The sequence below is a fragment of the Lycium barbarum genome, chromosome 11, assembly GCF_019175385.1.
Source record: "Lycium barbarum isolate Lr01 chromosome 11, ASM1917538v2, whole genome shotgun sequence".
Classification (NCBI taxonomy): domain Eukaryota; kingdom Viridiplantae; phylum Streptophyta; class Magnoliopsida; order Solanales; family Solanaceae; genus Lycium; species Lycium barbarum.
In genome coordinates this window covers 11,574,204-11,589,504 of record NC_083347.1, presented here as the reverse complement: position 1 = coordinate 11,589,504, position 15,301 = coordinate 11,574,204, and positions in this window count along the sequence as shown.

Here is a 15,301-nt window from a genome sequence, read left to right as displayed (position 1 = left end):
TCCCCTTTCTTTATAGCGGGTTGGACCCTGTCCATTTATGGACTGGGTTGATTTTTTGGACCGGGTATTAAGAGAATGGGCTAGGGAATTAAAAACATGGACTGGTCTAAAAATTGAGATAAAAAATATGGGCCAGCCCAAAAATATTTAGGAGTTAATTGGACTTTGATTTGGGGTCCGATAAATCAAAAATACGGACTGAGTACACGAAATAGTTTGGCTTCTAAATTTAAATAAAAGACCTGTTTAAACAACTTGTGTTAAAATATTGCTTAATATGAAATATGCAATCCTTAATGCTCAGATAAAAAATGGCGTTGTAATAGCCGTGCAATAATATTTCGAAAATCCGCAGTAAAATAAACACTATTATTTAATTATGCAAAGATAAATGTGATGTGTGTGCGTGAGCTGGTAAAATGCCGAAATGATAAAAATTGTGAATTATAATAATAGTAATAAATAATAATAATAATAATAATAAATGCGATAATAGTAATAGTAATAATTGATAGAATAATGCAATGACGGTATTGATAAGAGGCTAATAATTATAGTAAACATAATATATATTTATTTTATTTTCTCAAAAATATTAGAAGCACAAATAGGTATTTCGGAGGAGAGGCGGGACAAAATTGGGTGTCAACAATCATAAAGTACTATCTCCACTCACTTATACTTGTCATGTTTTGCTTCTCGAGAGTCATAATGGACTTTGATTAATATTTTTAAGATGTATTTTTTTCGTTATATTATTATAAGAAGAATTGCAACTTATAGTATTTTTTTGTATATATTTTGAACATCTAAATTTTAATTTTAAAATATTAAATTAATCTAATTCAACTTAGCGCCGAAGATTAGTCAATTGACTTTCGATAAGCGAAACGTGACAAGTTAAAGTGAACGGAGGAAGTATATACAATGAACTAAATTGTTTCTTGAGTTTCATTTTAATGATTAATGAATTCAGATATTTTTTTTAATTCATCTAAAATTGTAAGTTTAGATCATCATATTTAATTAACATAAACCCTTTGCCACATGAAATTTTGAATGAAAAATTAGTCCCTCCGTTCCGTATTATTTGATTTTTAAGTTATTTGCACACATATTAAAAATGTTACTTTGGAATATTAATTGAGAATTTTATGACAATATTAACCTTTAGTTTTTCTCAACTTTACTCATAGGAAGTGGTAAATACTTTGAAGTTGTTTAAATCATATATTAGCGTGGGTAACTTTAGAAAGAAAAACTTAACACCTTCTCGATCCTTGGAAAAATCAATTATTTCCAAGCAAATAAAAACTGCTTAAAACTGAAATAAAAGGGAATGGAATCCTAGACCTCTGATTAAGAATGAAAAAATACTTGTCGCTTCACAACCTCTAATGATAAGAAATTGTGAGTAAATTTTTTTTTAAAGTTGTAAGGACTCATCTGACAAAAAATATACTTTTTTAATTAAAGGTACTACTCTTAGATAATGAGTTTGGGCCCGGGCTTAGCACGGGCCTTCTACAACTAGTATTAAAAATATGAATGTAATGAGTAACAAAAAAATTTAAAGTGAAAAGTAAAAGCTGAAATTGATAAACGGTCCGTGCAAGGTAAAATGAACAAGTCTAACGATCAATATATAATTGACATTTTTCGAGAGCGCACACACAAAGTTCACAAACATTACCGACATCAACTATTTGAAATCTGCTACATTAGCGTCAAGACGATGGATATTGACTTCTGAATCATTCCAAGTTTCAATAGCAAAAGACTTATAACTAAATGTAAAACAATAAGCATAACTCATGAACATTAATAAGGAAATTGACGAACGTTCTCTGTTAATGCAATTAATTACATACAGATTCATATTATCTTGATCACACCAATCTTTCATGGCCATTTTTTATTTTCTACAGTTTTTTTTTATTTTTTATTTTATATTAGTAGTATTCAATAGCTAAAGAAACACCCACACGAATTAGCAAAGAAATATTGAAACCAAATTCGATTAATCTAACAAATTTGTCTAAGAGAATAAAACCAAGATACACCCGTTTGTCCTAGATCCTCAACAAAATATATTGAACTACTAACTTTTTCTTTATGTTCTTTAAATTCAATTTACTAAATTTTCTTTAAAAATTATATATAAATAATTAACAGTAAGTTTTGAATACGAAATTTAAAGAGTATGTGAATATATTAGAAAGAAACTTTTACATCTGAATTACTTTAAAAGAGCATCAAATTTAACATACTAATAAGGAGACTATCAAACATTCATGTTGGACTTACATATCTCTCTTGCTTTGAATACATACATGATTTAATCTGTAATTGCCTCAAATACTTTTTCTCCGTAAGTTCTTCAAAAAGCTAAAAAAATGTAAAGAGATATAGTATTTTTGTTGTCTAAGAGAGAACAAAAATACAATAAACAAAAATGAACTACTTAATTTCAAATATGCAGTTTTTCTTTTAAAGATCTAATGTATCGTTTTCGTATAACAAACATGAAAAGAAGAATCGCGTTAGTAATTATAAAGGGAATATTGAAATGTTCACCAAAAATTTAAATTAAATTTCACAAAAGGAAAAAAATAAAAGTTTGACGATTTTTCCCGGAAGCTTGAAGATCTTCACTATTCCTTTTAGTATCGTATTGACATTCACTGCATATTACAAAAATACAAACGGTTAAGATGAATGCATAATTATAAGATTGGACAAAATTATAAATGATCACATCCAATGGAACCTACAAATCGCACACATAATATATAGATTTCTTGCATTCTTGTCGTACCAAAGAATGAAAATATATACAGGAGGAACTTTGAAAGTGAAAAGTTTGTCTATTGTAAGGGCACATAAATAGATATTAATATATGTATTAAAGAAAAAATCACGGGGAAGAGGAAACGTGGATGAATTGTATTTAGAGACTTTGTAGGGTATTAAAATAAGATTAATGAAAAATTGATACATGATTTTAACATCAATATTGTAACTCTCAATTGAAGAGCTTCGTTGGGGTTGGGATTTTAATCATGAAACTAAAAGCAAGCAAGTAGTTAAAAAGTGATTCTTAGGCTTTTTAAATAGGAAAAAGGTATCAAAATTTTGGAGGAAAGTAAGCAGACTACAATAAATGCTTTGACACGTAGGTGGAATTTGCCATTTAATTAATTTATTTCTCATTTAATTGATTCATTTATCATTTATTGGTAGGGTAAATTTACTATTTGGTTAAAAATAGTATAGGAATAGTGTTTAGATGAGGATTTTTTATTTAGTTGGGTCGGATATAAATGAAGCTCGTTTAAAAATGAAATCGGATTATGTTGGAAATTTCCGTTAAGACAGGGGTATATTTGAAAACTTTAATGACAGGAAGAATATTTTTTACCCAAATTTATAATGGAGGATATTTTTAGTCCTTTTCCCAAAGTAGATGGGTATTTTTTACCCTTTAAAAAAAGTGAGGTGTTTGGCCAAACTTTTGGGAGAAAATAAGTACTTTTGGGGAGTAGTAGAAAAAGTTTTCCAGAAGCTAAAAAAAAATAGTTTTTCCGCAGAAGTACTTTTTTTAAAAGCACTTTTGAGAAAAATACACTTAAAAATACTTTTTAAAAGCTTAGCCAAACGTTAATTGCTGCTCAAAATTATTTTTAAAATTAATTGGCCAAAACAAACTGCTTCTCACAAAAAGTGTTAAAAAAAAGTACTTTTCAAAATAAGCTGATTTTAGAACCTTGGCCAAACAGGCTATTGTTCCTCCATGATACCATCGTGATATATAAATATACTGCGATAATATTATAGAGGAAGGGTTTTTGGGCGAGGGGGTACTCTGATAAATATTTAACCAATTGGGTAAGAAGTAAAATTAGTTTAAGAGGGGACATGAGCAGATAAATATTTTACATTTAAGGGGTATTTTGTGTTGTTTTTCCTAAAAACTTTTATTTCCAGAAGACCTCAATTGGTCTTGGGCCTATTGATTTTTTTTTTTTAAAGTTTCACGTTAAATTTAAGAAATATTTATTTTTATATAAGAATTTAGGGAAAAAAACACACAATAAATCTTTTATAGATTTTCTTGTACTCAAAGTTGTACTTATGTTGAACTACTTCCTTTCTTTGGCTTAGGTAACTTTTCATGACGTGTATATACAGTCAAATTTCGCTATAATGGCCTCATTTGTTCCGATATTGTTTTGGCTTATACATATATAGTAACATTTGATGTTTAAATCTTATTTGACTGTTATCTTTTTTTGTTTTGTTTTTTAATGCTATAAAAGATAAGAAAGTTATTTAAATTTAAAAAATCTCAAAAGATTTGCATATTTCACTAATTAAAAATTAAAGAAAGCTAATACATTATTAATAAATTCAAAACTAAATGTACAAAGACCAGACCCCTAAGGCACACATTTTAAAAAAAGCTACTTGAAAAATAAATTCTTTTGAGATTGATGAAAGAAACTTGTAATTGTAGTTTGTTTTTATAGATTTCAGTCTATTAATGGTGATATAATGCTTCAGTTGACAAAGATTTGTCTTCGAACTTCCGGTAAAAAGGTGTCCGATAGCTTTCTCTTGAAGGCTTTGAGAGCTTAAAAGTTGAATTTTCTATTATAGTCCAAATAGTTGTAGGTATTCTTAGTACGTCGGTTTCAAATAAGATGAAAAACTTTAGCTGCAGCTTACAAAACAATAGTATGCACAAAAGGAACTTTGGTAGGTTTGTGACTATCTTATATCGAATATGGCAACTCAAATAAATGTCTCCATTAGTGTATATGTTGAGCATTTGCGAAATCTACAAACCGTAGAAACAGCAAATCAATGAAAGGGTAAGACAAGGCTAGACAAATTTAGAAGTGATTTTCTATAGAATGGTACACAATGAAAGGTTGCTTTTCCCTTAGTCAGCTGGAACTAAACTCACCTGCCAAAGAAGATGATGAACTTGGCATAAGAGACTGGATATACATAACAAGTGTTTATAATTCAAATAGCAGTTGATTTAGTCCACATACACGGAGGAACTATAAGATAGGTAAGGAACAAATAGTGTACGCCTAAATCCACTGACGAAAAGGTTGCATTTCATAAATCATAAAACGCTCAAGAACTAGCGATTTGAAGATTTATGAAGAATGAAAGGTAGAAATCATGTCACAACTATTGAATAGATCGGAAGGGACACAGATCACACAAGAGATGCCTGACTCTATTAGGTGGAAGCATAAGAGGAATGGGATATTGTCAGTTAAATCAGCCTATGCTACACTTTTCTATGTTGATGTACTGTAACTTCCCTGGCCTTGGAAATCTAATTGGAAAAGGAAAGCCCCTCTAAAGGTGAACGGATTTAGTCGGATGGCAGCCCATGGTGCTAGCTTGAAAAGAGCGCAATAGGTGGTTTTTGCGTGAAAAAGAAGCAGAAATGTAGATCACCGCCCCTGCATCAGTGCATTGAGCTGACCGAACAAATCAGACAAGCTTATCAATATTTTTGGAATGGAATGGTAATGCCAAAGTCAGTAATGGAATACTTTGGTCTCGGCCTAGAAGGAAGCCGGTTAAATATAGAAGAAGCATGGGGTCTAGATAAACCTGTCAACCGGTTCCAACCGGAACCGGACCGGGAACCGGTTAGGAAACCGGCCGGTTCCGGTTAACCGGTTTTAAGGTCCAAACCGGAACCGGTCCGGTTTGGATTCGTTAAAATATTTTTTGTTTTTGTTTTTTGTATTATATATATATATTATAGTATTTATTTGTATATTGTAGGTATATTTACATATGTTATACAACTTTATAATTAAAGTTTAAATATTTACTGACTAACAGCCTAACAGCAAGTCAGCAATACAGAATAGTGCTTTTCGTACACATATATATGTATAACTTACATATACTTATATATATCAATATATGTATAACTTATGTACTATATGTACTTATATATATGTACTATATACTTATATATATGTATAACTTAATATATATACTATACATACTTATATATATGTACTATATAATATATATACTTACTTATATACTATATATGCTATATATACTTACTTATATACTATATATACTTATATACTATATATACTTATATATGTGTATAACTTAATATATATAGTATATACACTATATATACTTATATATATGTACTATATACTATATATACTATATATACTTGTATATATGTACTATATACTATATATACTTACTTATATGTATTAAGTTATATATAAGTACATACTTATATATATGTACTATATACTATATATACTTACTTATATACTATATATACTATATATACTTACTTATATACTATATATACTTATATATGTGTATAACTTAATATATATAGTATATACACTATATATATGTACTATATACTATATATACTATATATACTATATATACTTGTATATATGTACTATATACTATATATACTTACTTATATGTATAACTTAATATATATACTATATATACTTGTATATATGTACTATATACTATATATACTTATATATGTGTATAACTTAATATATATAGTATATATACTATGTATACTTATATATATGTACTATATACTTACTTATATACTATATATACTATATATACTTATATTCCTAACTTAATAAAAGTAAAAATATGAACACAAGTAAATAGAAGAAAGCTCAATGAGCCATATATTTTATTCATTCTTGGATAACATTTATTTGCAAGTTGTATTTTTTTTTTAACTTGCAAATAATACATGAGTTATACAAAAATAGTAGAATAATAAAATCACCAATTTTGAACCATTTCGTTAATTTCCCCCACATCATATTCGGTCATGGAAATATCTTCAAAGTCTTCCATTTGGTCCGGCCCACTAGCTATCAAATCTTCAATTTCTTCCTCTTCGCCTTCTTCCGCTTCTGAGTTTTGGTTGCGTCGCTCCGATCTAATCCAATCTCGAATGCACACTAGTACTTGCAAGCTAAAGCCGGATAATGAATGTCTATGGTCTCCAATTTGCTGTCTTCCTTGGCTAAATGCGCTCTCCGAAGCCACGGTTGATACTTGAACCGTAAGGATATCTCGAGCCATTCTTGAAAGTACCGGATAGCTTGCCTTGTACTTCTTCCACCATGCTAAGACGTCCACCTCATCCAGTTGGCTGATATCCACATTTGGCTGCATCAAATAAAAGTTAAATTCATCAAAGTTTGCAGTAGAAGAAGAAGTAGGCTGTGAATGTAAAACTTTTAAACCCGACAAGCCCTTTTTGCTACTCTGAGAAGTAGTAGGGCGTGGAGCAACGGGTGTAGCACGTTCTTCCAAACTAGAATAATAAGTAAAAACTTTTCTAAACTCATCATCAATAGCGAGATCGGCTTCAGCTAAAGATGGTTGAACCCCCTCTTCAATTTCTAAAAATGTATAAATTTGACTAACCAAATTTTTAGTATAAGACACTTTTAAACAAGGATTTAAAAGGGAACCCAATATAAATAAAGTTGGGATGGGAAAAAAATACTTCTTAAATTTGATTGTCATTTCAAAAATAGCCACTTGATAATCGGGTTTATATTTATACTCTTGTAAAACTCTAGCAATTTCCGCTAAGTAGGCTAAAATTCCGGTTACCGTGGGATAAAATTGTTTAGAAAAAGCAAGAGTTGCATTATAAAAAATTTCTAAGAGTTCAATACATTCTTTAACATCATCCCAATGCGAATAATTTAACCAATCATCACTATCAGTATTATATTTGTTGTGAACTTGTTGTATGGGAATCCTATACTCATATGCTTGTTGTAGCATAATGTAAGTGTAGTTCCACCTAGTCTCAATTTCTACTTGAATTTTCCTAGGTCTAAGGTTATTTTCCACACAAGCATTCTTAAAATCTCTAATTCTTCCCCTATTAGCATTACAAAAAAGAAACGCAATAGCATTTCTAACTTTTTGAACAGAATCATCAAAATGCATAAGACCATCTTTAACAATTAAATTTAAAATGTGACAACTACATCTTACATGAAAAATATTTCTTAGAGGAGGGTTTATTTCTCTTTTTAAAAGACCAATTGCCTTTGTATTATTAGAAGCATTATCTAAAGAAATACAAAGTGTTTTTCTATAAATGTTAAAAAATCTCATTATAGTAGACATTGAATCGACTAAAAATTTTCCATCGTGACGACCTTTTCCTTCGTCGTACAAAAAAGCTATAATTCTTTTTTGCATAACCCAGTTGTCATCAACCCAATGACATGTAATAGCAAAGAAATCTAAATGGTTAATACTAAGACCCAAATCAGCGGTAAGACAAACATTACAATTTAAAGAATTAAATACATGGCGCAAATAAAATCTATATTTTTTAAACAAATCTATAACATCGGCTCTACAAGTACTTCTAGGAATACCCTCAAATAACGGGTTATAACAACGTTGAATGTAAGTAACAAACCCTAAACCCGAGGGAAAGGAAAATGGTAAACAATCATAAGCTACCATTTTAGCTATTTCTACGCGTTCTTTTTTCTTGTCATACTTAAAATTTCTACCGGTTCGTGGGTCTATCGTCATTTGAATCCCCCCCACATTTGAACCCGTTTGCTCTCCCCAAACATCCATATGTTTGGTTCTCATATGAGCATTTAGTGTACCCGTTCCACCATCCTTACCAGTTCCTTGCTTAAAACTAAATACTTGTCCACATAGGGTACATGTAACTGATTGATTTTCCCTATTCTTAGTCATAAATTTCCAAACTTTAGCTGTTGGCCTACGAGTTCTAGGCGGTTTGTCTTGTGTATGTGATTGTGCAGGACCTGTATCTCCTATGGGATTTTCGGGGGGTTGTGTTTCATCATCATCATCATCTAAGTCTTCATTAAAAGTGTCGGTAAAATGTTGTTGCATTGCCTCATGACCTAAAAGTGGATTATTTCCACCAACATCAATACCTAAATTAGGTGTTTCTTCCACAAATGTTTCCTCATTAAGCGCACCCCTAACAGTACGACTACTACTACCGGCACCACGTCTTAATCTCTTTGACATTATTAAATAGAAATAATTTAAATCACAATCAAATAAATCACAAGAAAATAAATTACAACAAATTAAATTGCTAGAATTAAATTGCGTAAATTAAATTTCAAAAAATAAATTGCTAGAATTAAATTGCGTAAATTAAATTTCGAAAAATAAATTGCTAGAATTAAATTGCAAAAATTAAAGACAGAGTTGGAACGAAGGTACCAAATTGCCGGATTAATTTCCAACAAAGCGAAGGCGGCTAGAATTGCAAATCCAGCAAAGCTACTTTGGATTGTTGCAAAATCACCAACTCCACCAACAATATTATAATTGCAAAATTAATAATTGAAAGTTGAAACTATAATAAGACTTTGTGGCTAATTATTGCAAAGTAACTATAATTGAGAGATTGAGATTTGAGAGAAAGATGAAGAAGAGTGAATTGAAATGAAAATGAAGAAGGGTTTATATAGGGGTGGGGGAGGGGTTAAAGTGTTAAAAAAAAATAATTTGGGGGCCAAAAATTAAGAAAATGACCGTTTGGCAACGACCATTTTTGCAAATGGACCATTGCCAACGGTCCATTACCGAGGCGAGGCCCAACGGCTCTTTACTTTTTTTTTTATTTTTTTTTAATTTTAACCGGTTTAACCGGTCCGGTTCCGGTTAAAAAAAATTTGGAACCGGACCGGTTAACCGGTCATACCGGTTCCGGTTCCGGTTCCGGTTTAACCGGTCCGGTTACCGGTTAAAACCGGTTACACGGAACCGGTTGACACCTTTAGGTCTAGATGTCTAGTACCATCCTGTCTTGCCTTCTTTTCTTTGGGTAATTTGGCTAGAAAGGAATCAAAGGTGTTTCGAAGGAAGGGCAGTGCTTATTATTATAAAAATAAAAATAAAAGTTCCAAAAATGTCAAAAGTACATGTCACGGACAGTTTCCTACATTTTAAAAGGGCCTTGCATTTTGGAGCCCAAGACTTTTGTAACCCCAAAATAAATTTTTGGAACCAAATAACCCATTAAAAAAAAAAAAAAAACTAAATAGGCTTCACGCACAAATTATGCGCGTAAAAGGACCAAAGTGTAGTTTTACACTAAAGTTCTTTTACGCACATAATCTGTGCGTAAAAGAGGCAAATATATCGGGCCAGTCATCTTCCCCACCGGTCCCCCCGAATTTGAAAAGAAAAAAAAAATCAGCCATTAAAGGTCCCTTTCCGAGGATCCACGTGATCAAAAACATCGTTTTCTTGTTGATTTCCAACCCAAAAGTGGTATATTGAAGTCTAGGAATAAGTTTCTTCGCAATAAAGTGGCGTATAATTCAATTCAAAAACTCAAAATTAAAGCTTCAATCTAGGTATTTCACTACGATTTTTTTATTACATTATTAACCTAAGCATTATTATGTGGACAAAAAAAAAATACTTTTACGCACTTTTTTTGTGCGTAAAAGGGCTGTTTTCAGCCCGTTTTTCATTTTTTTTCAATTTGTTTTCTTCATTTGTTGTTAATTGTTAATTTATTAACCTAAGCATTGGACAAAAAAATAAATTTTACGCACTTTTTTTGTGCGCAAATGGGCTGTTTTCAGCCCATTTTTTCATTTTTTTAAATTTGTTTAGTTGTTGTTAATTTGTTAATTGTTTATTAGTTGCTTATTTAGTATTTGGTAATTGTTAGATTAGTTATTTCAATTGTTAGACTAGCTAACTATTTATTTAGTTTTTATTAAGCCAATTGTTTATTTGTTAATTATTTGATTAGTTAGTTTCTCACTTTATTTAATAATTATATGCTAATTAATTTTTTACTATTTGATTAGTGAGTTATTGTTTATTTATTTATTTGCTAATAAGAAATTGAAAATCGTTATTTTAGGATTCAATCCTTTGTATAATTTCTCGGTAAAGATTACATAACTAATACTACGTATTAGAGATTAATTAAAAAAATAATGATTAATTTAAAATGCGTAAAAAATATACCACTTTAACCCTTACTTCATTTATTAATGATTAATTTAAAATGCCTAAAATAGATAGGACACTACCATGGAGCCGGGACCCTTCGACAACAGAGAGGTACTTTATCTACCGCATAAGCATAGGTCCCAGTATGTATGGGAAGCACCAGTATCCTCTAGTAGAGTGGTCCGTACCCGTTTGGGGGAGTCAGCATGGGATATTCTACAGGCTGTTCCCCCACATCCCCGTGTCATAGATATACTACGTCGGGGCGGTATCTACCGGTGCATCGAGGTTGGTCGGCTAGTGCACGATAGGGCTCTAGTGACAGCTATGATTGAGCGCTGGCGACCGGAGACCCATACATTTCATCTCCGCATTGGCGAGGTTACCATCACCCTGCAGGATGTCGAGGTGATTTATGGTCTACAGATTGATGGATAGGCATTGTATAGAGTGCAGCCTCCAGAGATGCTGCCGTATCGCCAGGAGATGGCTAGGCTCACTGGTTTCGAGCCTCTACAGCGGGATATGCGTGGACGGAGTCGGTTATTGTGGTCTTCCCTCCATGCTCACTTGCGCCTCGTAGATCTACAGCATCCTATTGGCGAGGCGACAGCACAGGCTGATGTTGACCGACGTGCTCGCTTATATCTTCTCATCATATTCGGGGGCATCATGTTCCCGAACACGTCGGGTGCGGATATGAGCATTAGGTATCTGCTCTTTATTGAGGACCTAGAGCAGCTGAGATGTTATAGTTGGGGCGCCGCTGTCCTGGCATACATGTACAGAGGATTTGATCGAGCCTCTATGGGCTAGAGGGTTGAGGTCGCTGCATTTAGCCCTCTTCTTCAGGTAATATATTTAAGTGTGTGTAGATAAAACACTAAATATATTTTTTCGAAACGATGACTGATAAATAATTTTTTTGATGACTATGACAGATATGGGTGTGGACTAGGTTGAAACCTTTTCAGCCCATAGCTGCTCACCCTTCCTGATGACTATGTTACTGAGGATATGCCATACGCGCGGAGATAGTCGCGAGGCCGTACCAGAGGTATGGAGACGCACCATGTCATTCTCCCATTTAGGGATCCGTTAGACCGCATGATGGCCCCCGAGGTAAGTTTTTTTGATTTAACAGTAGTTTGTTATTTTGGTTTGTCTTTTATTGTTAACTAGTTGAATTCCTCTTATAGGCTTTCATATGGACGCCGTATGATCAGATTTTGGGTCAGATGCCGGCGTTTTGTAAGGCTGGTGAGCACATGTGAACTGCACGGTGTCCATTGATCCATATGGACATCGTTGAGCATCACGCACCCGACCGTGTATTACGGCAATTTGGGCATATGCAGAACATACCCGCGGCTACAGATTGGGAGCACTACCACTACACCAGGGACGAGCGTTCGATCGACAGTGCGGCATGGCGGGCGCGTATTGATGAGTCGTGAAATTACGCGATATTCGACGCTAATTCCTTAAGCTTTTGTGACTCCTTAAGCACTTTTGTTGTTACTTTTTGTGTTTCTATGTTGTTTTGTAGGAAAAGATGCCCGAAGAGCATAAAAGAGCAAAATGGATCAAAATGGACCAAAATGGAACAAAATAGAGCAAAACAAGCCAAGTAGCTGAAATGAGTGATCGGAAGATACCAAGTGAAAAGAAAGTCAAAAAAGAGGTCAAACTGGACATTTTTGCAAAACTGTCAAAACTGGACAGTTTTGCAAAAACGGGACAGATTTGCAAAACTGTCAAAAAGTGGACAGTTTTGCAAAAACGGGCAGAATTGCAAAAACAGAAATATGGGGGCAGATTTTGACATTTTTTGGACTTGGAAAAATTGGGGGGAGCTACAAAAGAGAGGCTAGGGCAAAACATTTTCTATCTTTGGTCATTTTGCAAGTTTTGGAGGCTAGGGTTTCACCTACACAATTGGAAGAGAAGATTGGAGCACTTTAATGAGATAATTCTTAAACCTTTCTTCAATTCCTTGTTTTGTATTGTATATCTAAGTGTGTAGTATTTATTTTCTTCACTTGAATCTCGTTTATGGAAATATTCTATGATTAAAGTGTTGAATGAAACTCTTGTTTTGCTTATGTATTGAATGATTTTTATTGCTATTGAAGTGGGTCTTTGTTGATTTAATTAATCTCGTTCTTGAATGTTTCCAAAGGGATTAGCTAACCCTAGGACTCACCCATTTACTTAGATTGAGCTTGGAAAAGGAAATCTAGGTTGGGAAAGATTAATTAACAAGAATTTGGGTCATTAAACTCATCTAATAACTTGAGCTCGGAAGAGGATAGTTACTTGAGGTTAAATTGATTGTGCCTAATATCACACTCTAAGGCTTGGAAAAGCTTAGAGTGAAATTCATTGATTTGGTTGGAAGACTTTCAATGAGATTTTAGATATCATTATCTATTGACATAAACCCATTCTTAGTTGTAAAATCGTGAAATACATTGGATCGTTACTTGAGTGTAATTTCCTTTGTATCCAAACTTGTGGCCATTGATCATTTTACTTGCTTTCTAGGTTAGTTTACATTTCCGCATTAGTCATAATTTTCTCAAAAACCCAAAATATTATCCATCGTTTGGCTTTAGCGTAGTTGGTGAAAGTTCCTTACTTTCTTAATCGCCTAGCATATTGTTCCCTGTGGGATCGACCCCGACTCATAGTTGGGTAAATATATTGCATACGACCGTGTACACTTTCTCTTTGAGGAGTGTATTTGGACGTTATCAAAAATGGCGCCGTTGCCGGGGAACAATTTGGCGTATTTAGGTTAGTTTGGGATTTAAGCTTGCTTGCTTTGGTCAAAATTCGTAAATATTAGTGTAGTTGTTTTCTTTGCTTGATTTTATTTTTATATAAAAAAAAAAAAAAAAAAAAAACTGACCAGTTTTGCAGAATTGCAAAATTGTCCAGTTCTGAAAAACTGTCCAGTTTTTGCTTCTGCAGAAACTGTCCAGTTTTTTATTTTTGCAGAAACTGTCCAGTTCTAAAAAAAAAAAAAAAAAAAAAAAAACAATGGCATCATATAATGAAAATTGGTCGGATGGTAGTTATGCATACTTTGATGACCCTTGTCTTTATTGTGGAGGACCACACTCATGGCAAAATTGTTTGAATTCTCCCGGGGGCGGATTGTGCGCACAATCCCAAACCTATGAGTGGAGTATATGTGATAGGTGTGGTGGTCAAAATGGTCATTGGGATAATTGTGATTATTTGTCCTTCCCTTCCCCGAACCCCCACTATGACTATTCTAGTTTTGATTTTGATGATAGTAGGGATATGGAAATGGAAGAAGCCTCAAATGCTCAAAATGAGAAGATAATGCTCATGTTGGAGACCATCCTTGAAAAAGTTGAAAAACAGGACTTAGCGGTTAAGGACTTGAGGCAACCACTTGATGACTTGAGGCAAGCAATTAATTGCAATGACAAAGTTATTCACATCTTGGAGAATCAAATGAAATCATTGGTTCATACTCATAATGCTCAACAACTTGAGGGTGTTGAAAGTAGGCAAGAAAGTGGCCAAAACATGAATGTCTCCAAGGGTGGATTTTTACAAGCTTTGAATGACTCTCACAATGAAGAAAATCTTGACAAAATGGAAATTTTGAGCCAAGATTGGCTAATGAATCAAGCTCAACAACTTGAAGCCTATGGAAATCACCGTGAAGGCATTTCATGGATGATGGAAGAATTTCTAAAAGTACATGTTGAGCAAAGTCAAGAATTGGAGCTACTTGAAATTGATATCCGGAAATTGGAGGCCGAATTGAATGCAAAGATTGAAGCATGTAATGCTCAATATCAAAGGGCCATGGATTATAATTTTGAGTTGGTTTCCAATGTAGAAGAGGTCAAGATTGATTTTGATGAGCTAATGGCGAATTGCCAACCTACCAACCCAAAAATAGTGAATGATGCCGAAGTTGAAGAAATGATACTAGAGTTGCATAAAAGAGTTCATAAAATGGTTTTTGAAGACTCTAGTTCATTTTTGGGTGAGGATGTCAAAATTCATGCAAATTTGGAATTTGAGCGCGTTGGACCTCATTCCAACCATTTTTCAACATTATGCTTGGTTAGTGAAACGGAAGTTGAACTAACCGAGCCTATGGAGAATTTTGGAGATGAAGATCAAAGCGTTTTCATTTTGAAGTTTGCTATGCCAAGAAAACAAAATGACATGCCTCACTTACGGGCCAAGAAGT